The 12,370-nt window shown below is 34.2% G+C and overlaps 2 long non-coding RNA genes across 3 annotated transcripts; both read left to right on the forward strand.

Annotated features, from left to right (window-relative positions):
- Nucleotides 1-206: 206 nt before the first annotated feature.
- On the forward strand, nt 207-2,874 carry LOC113347729. Of its 2 annotated transcripts, none has more exons than XR_003359210.1 (2): nt 207-1,500; nt 2,695-2,874. It is a non-coding gene; the product is annotated as an uncharacterized LOC113347729 (long non-coding RNA). The 2 variants fall into 2 exon arrangements; XR_003359211.1 differs by having other exon boundaries at nt 2,702-2,874.
- A 6,266-nt stretch (nt 2,875-9,140) lies between these two features.
- Nucleotides 9,141-11,877, forward strand: LOC113347730. Its single transcript, XR_003359212.1, has 2 exons — nt 9,141-10,445; nt 11,653-11,877. It is a non-coding gene; the product is annotated as an uncharacterized LOC113347730 (long non-coding RNA).
- The last annotated feature ends 493 nt before the right edge of the window (nt 11,878-12,370 follow it).

Raw genomic sequence — 12,370 nt, forward strand, 5'->3', positions numbered from 1 at the left:
ATGGACTACTCGAACGTGTGAATCGGATATCGGACAAAGAAGAAAACATAAAGACAATATGAAGGGTATAATCGTTATTTCCGGAAAAACGCTTTTGACGCAAGGAGGACACGTTGTGGCTTTCCCTTATCAGATTCTTGGGTGACTTTAACAACCTCGGTCGGCCTTATCTTCACCACATTGAAAGAGAAACTTATTTTTCTCTTCTTCTTTCTCTTTCTTCTTCTTCTTCTTCATTCTTCTTCTGCCCTTCTCTACTTTTTTTCTCCGACGATTCCGAGAGTTTCCTGGGTATGTGAGATCGATCATCGTAGGAGTTACGCTATGGATTGATGGTTGGTGGTGGTGATTGTTGTTTACAGTTTTGGGAAAAGGAGTTGGTACTGTAATAATCTGAAATTAGGGTTTTTTAGATTAAGACTCGAATTGGTAAGAAGTTTTTAAGTAATTGAGTTTCTAATGGTTAAATAACGAGGGGGTTGATGTTTAATTGAAGTGGTGAGGTTGTTTTGAAGTGGAATTGAGGAGTAAGGGTTTTATTAGATGAACTAAAGAAGGATTGGAAGATGAAATATTAAGAGGGTTGATATTTAATTGAAGTTGTGGAGTTCTTTTAAGGGTTGAATCAAGATTTAGGGTTCTTGAGTTAACTGGATCTTAGAAGGTGAAATTGGGGTTTTAACAGAAGAATTAGAAGATGGGTTTGCTCGATCTGGAGAGTTGAATTGATATCCAGAACTCGAATTTAGAAAAGATAATTTGGGGGATTACTTTAGGGTTCTCTGAGAAGTAGTAAAGGTGATGGGAAGTTAATGGTTGTTGTTAGTTTTCGAGATGGGTTGTTGAATCATAAGTGAAGAAGAAATTGAGTTTCAATGGTTTGAAACAGAACTTAGTTGAGGTAAGGTCCTTCTCAGTTCTTTAACAGAGTTATTTATATATCCAGTTTTGATTATTTGTTGGTTAATGAAAACTCAGGGTAGTATCTTAAGTTTGCATTTGAATTACAAGTTATGTGTATGCGTTAGTATGGATTGGGATGGAGTTTTTATTGATTGAGTTGCAGATTATTGTTGGTGGCTAGAGGCTGGTGGTGTTGTTTGTGTATATGAAGCTGTAGGTGTTATGGATGGTTATGAAACTGAGAATGATCTGAGATGTGCATTTGAAGTTGTAATGGTAGTGTGGTTGAAGACACATGGGATATGAGTGGTTGGTGGAAGTTTAGGAACTGTTTTGAGTGAACCAATGATTGAGGTAGTGAAGAGCTGAGGATGGTGGATATGGAATTGAGTTACAGTTGCAACTTGTGAACTGGTTCAATCAGAGTGTGAAAGGATTTTTGAAGTGAAAGTGTTATATGAATGATTAATGATTGTAAGTAGTGGTTTGGAGTATCGTTGTGAATAGCTACTAGCTCCAGTGGAGGCTTGCTACTGCTATTGCAGGGGAAGTGAGATGGAAAAAGAGTAATTGTGAAAGCCTGCAATTACAGATCAGGTAAACTTAGTTTAGTCTTGTAATTGAATTCTGAAGTTTGTTTAAGAATGAAATGAATTGATGTATTGTGTAATTTGAAGTTGAACTGGAATTTGAGTTGTAGCTGTGTGAGAACCTTTGGCTTGTCTGACTGAACTTAGTCAGTCTGACTTGTTTATTTTAGCTAACTTAGTTGGTCAGAGTGAGTTAACTCGGTAATTAGGATTTGACCCCGGATTGACTCAGTGGACCTTGACTGAGTTCTCTTTTTTGACTGAGTTGACCATTTGACCAGGACATTGACCTTTGACTAAACGTTGATTGTTAGGTGACCCTTTATCTGTCATTGACCGTTAGATGACACTGTTGGATCGGGCATCGGATTAGTGGATTTGGGCTTAGATTCAATAGATAGACTTGTATGATTCTTGTAAGAGCCATTTTGGCTAGATTCTTAGACTTCTTGTGTGATTAACAGTTAGTCTATATTAACAACGATCGATCCAAAGGATCAACCAGTGGATCGTGGATCTCGAGGTAGGCGTGGCTTGTCATCAAAAGAGGTGGGAATACATTTGACTCTTTTGTAACCATTGTTATTTATTTTATAAAAGTCTTCGTTTATTAAACTCATGCATTGTCAGTTTGTGCATTCCATGCTTTGTCTAAATTGCGTTGTGATAGTTCTGCTGATTCTGTTAATCTTTCCATGGTTTGGAAAGGACTTGTAATGCTTTGTTGTCAATATAAATTATTATGGGAAATGAGAATTTCCACTTGTGGTATATAGGATATGCTCGTTCACATTTATATCTACATAAATTCAGCTTTTATGCTTAGAATGGGTCACCATGATCTTGGTGATATCAATAGATAATGAGAGTGGTTAGCACGAATGCTATACATTGTTTGAAGAAGGAGTTTATCCATATACGTGTTTGTTTACTTCTGTGAGGATATGCTCTTTCATATTTATACCTACATGAATTCAGCTTTTATGCTTATTATGGGTCATCATGGTCTTGGTGATATCAATAGCTAATGAGTGTGGTTAGCACGAATAATATACATTGTTTGAAGAAAGATCTTGTCCGTATTCGTGTTTGTGTATCTCAGAGACTTGGTCACTATTTAATGTCTGGGAAAACATTATTGTTTTTCTTAATCTTGCTTATGATTACTTAGAAGTTAAATGTTAATTATTCCCACTTTCAGTTTTCAGAGACAGATCAGAGTTGCGCAGCGAAAGCCACAAGTGTTGACTCCGTTAATTAGTTAACTTCTACTATATTTATTATGTTGTTTATTGTATCTGTAAACAATTGACTATTGTATATGTATCATTTGAGAGAATTTCATGTATATATATGCTAAGCGGGTTTAATTTTCGGATAAGTTTTGTAGCATATTTCTTAATTGAATGTTTAAATATTTGAATTAGATTCGTAGTGCCTCTTTATTTAGTTAATCTCTTGGATTAGTCAGCTGCTAGCTTAGGGGGCGCTACAGTGTTGGTATCAGGGCTCACTATTAGATCTTATATGGGTGACAATAGGATTAGCCAATGCCAGTTAGTGAAATATTTTAGTTTAGAACTGGGTTGGTTTGTGAGATAAATCTTAATCACTAAAAACAATCAATAATTAAAATAATTATTTGATTGATTGATTTGTTTGTTTGGTTGTTTGTGTATGTAGCGAAGTAAAAATTGTAGGGTACACCAATAGATTTAGCTGATGTGGATTTGAGAATAATTGATCTAAATAGTATGAACAGGTACACAATACAATACTAAAAAAAATAGTGAGATTAGTACTATTGATAAATTTTGAAACTCACATATATGTATTTTTTAAGCACCTTGACTTATATGTAGGGTCAATAATTTAATATCACATAATTGTTAATACTTTTAGGACTCAATAATAATTGGAAGACTAGTTAGAATAAGAGTTCGACCATCCATGTCAATAATAAAAATATTATTATAATAACTATAGGATAGTAACAACAAAATGTAATTTTTATTAATAGTACAACTTAAGGATTATTTAGCAATAATATAAAATTTAATTACGATTAATTTTTATCTGCCTAAGAAATAAGAAATAAATGTTATAATGATAATAAAATGTTAATACCAAACAATTATGACAAACTGTTAGTGGTTATTTACTTATATCCAGTCAAATAATGAAATAAACAAATAGGTACATTGAAGATAATATGTAATAATTTAGATAACTAAATTGTTTAAAATGTTATGAACTATTTATATATTTTACGAAATAAATTATAATACTTACACCAATTACGATAAAATTTAAAAGACTAATTAATTTTAATAAATTAAAAATTAGTTAATCCAGCACTGTGGAATAATGAAGGTTGTGTTTTCTCTGTTCGTAGGAAGGCATTGTTGGGATTGGCCAACCTTGACAGGGCAACTGTATTCAGAGATGACCGATCATAGAAGCTTAGAATTAATCTTTAGGAAACCGATGGATATAAATTCACTTAGAAATAAATTCGTAGGAATCTCCTTTGTAATTAGAGACAAGTATTTTATAAGATAGAAATTAGTGTAAGAAACTTAGACTTCCGTATTTGATAGAACTTAACTTAGTGTAATTGAACTTAGATCTACAAATTTTAGATTTTAGTTATAGAGCCATATAGGTTTGTGCCTTGTTTATGTTGTTTGCGCTTAAATAAGAGATGCGGTTATTCTATAAGGTGGAGAGTTTTGAAGACCAGAAGGGTGGTTTGATTTTCGAGAACGAAAATGAATAAGGTGGGGAGAATGTAAGGAACCTCAAGCTCGTCAACGCTATTAGACTAGTCAAGAGACGTAATAGCCGATAATAATTCGATTAGCTTAACACGAACATTAATTATTAGGAATTAATCTAACAAAGATATAGATCCAAAACTAGTACCGCTGGATAGTTCCCGAAAAGTTATGCGAAATGGACTACTCGAACGTGTGAATCCGATATCGGACGAAGAAGAAAACATCAAGACAATATGAAGGGTATAATCGGCATTTCAGGAAAAACGCATTTGACGCAAGGAGGACACGTTGTGGCTTTCCCTTATCAGATTCTTGGGTGAGTTTAACAACCTCGGTCGGCCTTATCTTCACCACATTGAAAGAGAAACTCATTTTTCTCTTCTTCTTTCTCTTTCTTCTTCTTTCATTTTCTTTCTTCTTATTCTTCAATCTTCTTCTGCCCTTCTCTACTTTTCTTCTCTGACGATTCCGAGAGTTTCCCGGGTATGTGAGATTGATCATCGTAGGAGTTACGCTATAGATTGATGGTTGGTAGTGGTGATTGTTGTTTACTGTTTTGGGAAAAGAAGGAGTTGGTACTGTAATAATCTGAAATTAGGGTTTTTTAGATTAAGACTCGAATTGATAAGAAGTTGTTAAGTAATTGAGTTTTTAATGGTTAAATAACGAGGGGGTTGATGTTTGATTGAAGTGGTGAGGTTTTTTTGAAGTGGAATTGAGGAGTAAGGGTTTTATTAGATGAACTAAAGAAGGATTGGAAGATGAAATATTAAGAGGGTTGATATTTAATTGAAGTTGTGGAGTTCTTTTAAGGGTTGAATCAAGATTTAGGGTTCTTGAGTTAACTGGATCTTAGAAGGTGAAATTGGGGTTTTAACAGAAGAATTAGAAGATGGGTTTGCTCGATCTGGAGAGTTGAATTGATATCCAGAACTCGAATTTAGAAAAGATAATTTGGGGGATTACTTTAGGGTTCTCTGAGAAGTAGTAAAGGTGATGGGAAGTTAATGGTTGTTGTTAGTTTTCGAGATGGGTTGTTGAATCATAAGTGAAGAAGAAATTGAGTTTCAATGGTTTGAAACAGAACTTAGTTGAGGTAAGGTCCTTCTCAGTTCTTTAACAGAGTTATTTATATATCCAGTTTTGATTATTTGTTGGTTAATGAAAACTCAGGGTAGTATCTTAAGTTTGCATTTGAATTACAAGTTATGTGTATGGGTTAGTATGGATTGGGATGGAGTTGTTATTGATTGAGTTGCAGATTATTGTTGGTGGCTAGAGGCTGGTGGTGTTGTTTGTGTATATGAAGCTGTAGGTGTTATGGGATGGTTATGAAACTGAGAATGATCTGAGATGTGCATTTGAAGTTGTAATGGTAGTGTGGTTGAAGATACATGGGATATGAGTGGCTGGTGGAAGTTTAGGAACTGTTTTGAGTGAACCAATGATTGAGGTAGTGAAGAGCTGAGGATGGTGGATATGGAATTGAGTTACAGTTGCAACTTGTGAACTGGTTCAATCAGAGTGTGAAAGGCTTTTTGAAGTGAAAGTGTTATATGAATGATTAATGATTGTAAGTAGTGGTTTGGAGTATCGTTGTGAATAGATACTAGCTCCAGTGGAGGCTTGCTACTGCTATTGCAGGGGAAGTGAGATGGAAAAAAAGTAGTTGTGAAAGCCTGCAATTGCAGATCAGGTAAACTTAGTTTAGTCTTGTAATTGAATTCTGAAGTTTGTTTAAGAATGAAATGAACTGATGTATTGTGTAATTTGAAGTTGAACTGGAATTTGAGTTGTAGCTGTGTGAGAACCTTTGGCTTGTCTGACTGAACTTAGTCAGTCTGACTTGTTTATTTTAGCAGACTTAGTTGGTCAGAGTGAGTTAACTCAGTAATTAGGATTTGACCCCGGGTTGACTCAGTGGACCTTGACTGAGTTCTCTTTTTTGACCGAGTTGACCATTTGACCAGGACATTGACCTTTGACTAGACGTTGACTGTTAGGTGACCCTTTATCTGTCATTGACCGTTAGATGACACTATTGGATCGGGCATCGGATTATTGGGCCGGATTAGTGGATTTGGGCTTAGATTCAATAGATAGACTTGTATGATTCTTGTAAGAGCCATTTTGGCTAGATTCTTAGACTTCTTGTGTGATTAACAGTTAGTCTGTATTAATAACGATCGATTCAAAGGATGAACCAGTGGATCGTGGATCTCGAGGTAGGCGTGGCTTGTCATCAAAAGAGGTGGGAATACATTTGACTCTTTTGTAACCATTGTTATTTCTTTTATAAAAGTCTTCATTTATTAAACTCATGCATTGTCAGTTTGTGCATTCCATGCTTTGTCTAAATTGCGTTGTGATAGTTCTGCTTCTGTTAATCTTTCCATGGTTTGGAAAGGACTTGTAATGCTTTGTTGTCAATATGAATTATTATGGGAAATGAGAATTTCCACTTGTGGTATATAGGATATGCTCGTTCACATTTATATCTACATAAATTCAGCTTTTATGCTTAGAGTGGGTCACCATGATCTTGGTGATATCAATAGATAATGAGAGTGGTTAGCACGAATACTATACATTGTTTGAAGAAGGAGTTTATCCATATACGTGTTTGTTTACTTCTGTGAGGATATGCTCTTTCATATTTATACCTACATGAATTCAGCTTTTATGCTTATTATGGGTCATCAGGGTCTTGGTGATATCAATAGCTAATGAGTGTGGTTAGCACGAATAATATACATTGTTTGAAGAAAGATCTTGTCCGTATTCGTGTTTGTGTATCTCAGAGACTTGGTCACTATTTAATGTCTGGGAAAACATTATTGTTTTTCTTAATCTTGCTTATGATTACTTAGAAGTTAAATGTGAATTATTCCCACTTTCAGTTTTCAGAGACAGATCAGAGTTGCGCAGCGAAAGCCACAAGTGTTGACTCCGTTAATTAGTTAACTTCTACTATATTTATTATGTTGTTTATTGTATCTGTAAACAATTGACTATTGTATATGTATCATTTGAGAGAATTTCATGTATATATATGCTAAGCGGGTTTAGTTTTCGGATAAGTTTTGTAGCATATTTCTTAATTGAATGTTTAAATATTTGAATTAGATTCGTAGTGCCTCTTTATTTAGTTAATCTCTTGGATTAGTCAGCTGCTAGCTTAGGGGGCGCTACAATGTTGGTATCAGGGCTCACTATTAGATCTTATATGGGTGACAATAGGATTAGCCAGTGCCAGTTAGTGAAATATTTTAGTTTAGAACTGGGTTGGTTTGTGAGATAAATCTTAATCACTAAAAACAATCAATAATTAAAATAATTATTTGATTGATTGATTTGTTTGTTTGGTTGTTTGTGTATGTAGCGAAGTAAAAATTGTAGGTACACCAATAGATTTAGCTGATATGGATTTGAGAATAATTGATCTAAATAGTATGAACAGGTACACAATACAATACTAAAAAAAATAGTGAGATTAGTACTATTGATAAATTTTGAAACTCACATATATGTATTTTTTAAGCACCTTGACTTATATGTAGGGTCAATAATTTAATATCACATAATTGTTAATACTTTTAGGACTCAATAATAATTGGAAGACTAGTTAGAATAAGAGTTCGACCATCCATGTCAATAATAAAAATATTATTATAATAACTATAGGATAGTAACAACAAAATGTAATTTTTATTAATAGTACAACTTAAGGATTATTTAGCATAATATAAAATTTAATTACGATTAATTTTTATCTGCCTAAGAAATAAGAAATAAATGTTATAATGATAATAAAATGTTAATACCAAACAATTATGACAAACTGTTAGTGGTTATTTACTTATATCCAGTCAAATAATGAAATAAACAAATAGGTACATTGAAGATAATATGTAATAATTTAGATAACTAAATTGTTTAAAATGTTATGAACTATTTATATATTTTACGAAATAAATTATAATACTTACACCAATTACGATAAAATTTTAAAGACTAATTAATTTTAACAAATTAAAAATTAGTTAATCCAGCACTGGGGAATAATGAAGGTTGTGTTTTCTCTGTTCGTAGGAAGGCATTGTTGGGATTGGCCAACCTTGACAGGGCAACTGTATTCAGAGATGACCGATCATAGAAGCTTAGAATTAATCTTTAGGAAACCGATGGATATAAATTCACTTAGAAATAAATTCGTAGGAATCTCCTTTGTAATTAGAGACAAGTATTTTATAAGATAGAAATTAGTGTAAGAAACTTAGACTTCCGTATTTGATAGAACTTAACTTAGTGTAATTGAACTTAGATCTACAAATTTTAGATTTTAGTTATAGAGCCATATAGGTTTGTGCCTTGTTTATGTTGTTTGCGCTTAGATAAGAGATGTGGTTAGTCTATAAGGTGGAGAGTTTTGAAGACCAGAAGGGTGGTTTGATTTTCGAGAACGAAAATGAATAAGGTGGGGAGAATTTAAGGAACCTCAAGCTCGTCAACGCTATTAGACTAGTCAAGAGACGTAATAGCCGATAATAATTCGATTAGCTTAACACGAACATTAATTATTAGGAATTAATATAACAAAGATCTAGATCCAAAACTAGTACCGCTGGATAGATCCCGAAAAGTTATGCGAAATGGACTACTCGAACGTGTGAATCCGATATCGGACGAAGAAGAAAACATCAAGACAATATGAAGGGTATAATCGGCATTTCAGGAAAAACGCTTTTGACGCAGGGAGGACACGTTGTGGCTTTCCCTTATCAGATTCTTGGGTGAGTTTAACAACCTCGGTCGGCCTTATCTTCACCACATTGAAAGAGAAACTCATTTTTCTCTTCTTCTTTCTCTTTCTTCTTCTTTCATTTTCTTTCTTCTTATTCTTCATTCTTCTTCTGCCCTTCTCTACTTTTCTTCTCCGACGATTCCGAGAGTTTCCCGGGTATGTGAGATTGATCATCGTAGGAGTTACGTTATGGATTGATGGTTGGTAGTGGTGATTGTTGTTTACTGTTTTGGGAAAAGAAGGAGTTGGTACTGTAATAATCTGAAATTAGGGTTTTTTAGATTAAGACTCGAATTGGTAAGAAGTTGTTAAGTAATTGAGTTTTTAATGGTTAAATAACGAGGGGGTTGATGTTTGATTGAAGTGGTGAGGTTGTTTTGAAGTGGAATTGAGGAGTAAGGGTTTTATTAGATGAACTAAAGAAGGATTGGAAGATGAAATATTAAGAGGGTTGATATTTAATTGAAGTTGTGGAGTTCTTTTAAGGGTTGAATCAAGATTTAGGGTTCTTGAGTTAACTGGATCTTAGAAGGTGAAATTGGGGTTTTAACAGAAGAATTAGAAGATGGGTTTGCTCGATCTGGAGAGTTGAATTGATATCCAGAACTCGAATTTAGAAAAGATAATTTGGGGGATTACTTTAGGGTTCTCTGAGAAGTAGTAAAGGTGATGGGAAGTTAATGGTTGTTGTTAGTTTTCGAGATGGGTTGTTGAATCATAAGTGAAGAAGAAATTGAGTTTCAATGGTTTGAAACAGAACTTAGTTGAGGTAAGGTCCTTCTCAGTTCTTTAACAGAGTTATTTATATATCCAGTTTTGATTATTTGTTGGTTAATGAAAACTCAGGGTAGTATCTTAAGTTTGCATTTGAATTACAAGTTATGTGTATGCGTTAGTATGGATTGGGATGGAGTTTTTATTGATTGAGTTGCAGATTATTGTTGGTGGCTAGAGGCTGGTGGTGTTGTTTGTGTATATGAAGCTGTAGGTGTTATGGATGGTTATGAAACTGAGAATGATCTGAGATGTGCATTTGAAGTTGTAATGGTAGTGTGGTTGAAGATACATGGGATATGAGTGGCTGGTGGAAGTTTAGGAACTGTTTTGAGTGAACCAATGATTGAGGTAGTGAAGAGCTGAGGATGGTGGATATGGAATTGAGTTACAGTTGCAACTTGTGAACTGGTTCAATCAGAGTGTGAAAGGCTTTTTGAAGTGAAAGTGTTATATGAATGATTAATGATTGTAAGTAGTGGTTTGGAGTATCGTTGTGAATAGATACTAGCTCCAGTGGAGGCTTGCTACTGCTATTGCAGGGGAAGTGAGATGGAAAAAGAGTAGTTGTGAAAGCCTTCAATTGCAGATCAGGTAAACTTAGTTTAGTCTTGTAATTGAATTCTGAAGTTTGTTTAAGAATGAAATGAACTGATGTATTGTGTAATTTGAAGTTGAACTGGAATTTGAGTTGTAGCTGTGTGAGAACCTTTGGCTTGTCTGACTGAACTTAGTCAGTCTGACTTGTTTATTTTAGCTGACTTAGTTGGTCAGAGTGAGTTAACTCAGTAATTAGGATTTGACCCCGGGTTGACTCAGTGGACCTTGACTGAGTTCTCTTTTTTGACCGAGTTGACCATTTGACCAGGACATTGACCTTTGACTAGACGTTGACTGTTAGGTGACCCTTTATCTGTCATTGACCGTTAGATGACACTGTTGGATCGGGCATCGGATTATTGGGCCGGATTAGTGGATTTGGGATTAGATTCAATAGATAGACTTGTATGATTCTTGTAAGAGCCATTTTGGCTAAATTCTTAGACTTCTTGTGTGATCAATAGTTAGTCTGTATTAACAACGATCGATTCAAAGGATGAATCAGTGGATCGTGGATCTCGAGGTAGGCATGGCTTGTCATCAAAAGATGTGGGAATGCATTTGACTCTTTTGTAACCATTGTTATTTCTTTTATAAAAGTCTTCGTTTATTAAACTCATGCATTGTCAGTTTGTGCATTCCATGCTTTGTCTAAATTGTGTTGTGATAGTTCTGATGATTCTGTTAATCTTTCCATGGTTTGGAAAGGACTTGTAATACTTTGTTGTCAATATGAATTATTATGGGAAATGAGAATTTCCACGTGTGGTATATAGGATATGCTCGTTCACATTTATATCTACATAAATTCAGCTTTTATGCTTAGAGTGGGTCACCATGATCTTGGTGATATCAATAGATAATGAGAGTGGTTAGCACGAATATTATACATTGTTTGAAGAAGGAGTTTATCCATATACGTGTTTGTTTACTTCTGTGAGGATATGCTCTTTCATATTTATACCTACATGAATTCAGTTTTTATGCTTATTATGGGTCATCATGGTCTTGGTGATATCAATAGCTAATGAGTGTGGTTAGCACGAATAATATACATTGTTTGAAGAAAGATCTTGTCCGTATTCGTGTTTGTGTATCTCAGAGACTTGGTCACTATTTAATGTCTAGGAAAACATTATTGTTTTTCTTAATCTTGCTTATGATTACTTAGAAGTTAAATGTTAATTATTCCCACTTTCAGTTTTCAGAGACAGATCAGAGTTGCGCAGCGAAAGCCACAAGTGTTGACTCCGTTGATTAGTTAACTTCTACTATGTTTATTATGTTGTTTATTGTATCTGTAAACAATTGACTATTGTATATGTATCATTTGAGAGAATTTCATGTATATATATGCTAAGCGGGTTTAGTTTTCGGATAAGTTTTGTAGCATATTTCTTAATTGAATGTTTAAATATTTGAATTAGATTCTTAGTGCCTCTTTATTTAGTTAATCTCTTGGATTAGTCAACTGCTAGCTTAGGGGGCGCTACACTAATATTTCTCAACCGTTGGATCGAAATCTTAGCTTGTTATACAGAAATGGACTGCACGCTTCTAGGTTTGTTAACCGTACCCAAACGTGTACATTATTGGTTCAACAATAGTTAACCAAAGGTTAGCCATATGAGCATTTCATACCAACCATATTATTCTTCACCATAAGTAGTTCAAATGACTCAAATGAACTGGTTAGAGAGTTGTTCAATTTCAAGGAAATCTTATGTACTACACAAGACACAATTAAAGAAAAGATGATTTGATTCACTTGAATCGGTTCATGAGCTTTATAGCCACGGTTTGCAATTTTCATTCCTTAGTCTTTATAAGTTTAAGTTCAGAAATAATCTTCAGATATATACCTTCTTAAGTTCGCACACTAGGTTCGCGGACTTAAGCAATCGGGCAGAGTTTACAAA

This window comes from Papaver somniferum, chromosome 2, assembly GCF_003573695.1.
Source record: "Papaver somniferum cultivar HN1 chromosome 2, ASM357369v1, whole genome shotgun sequence".
Lineage (NCBI taxonomy): Eukaryota > Viridiplantae > Streptophyta > Magnoliopsida > Ranunculales > Papaveraceae > Papaver > Papaver somniferum.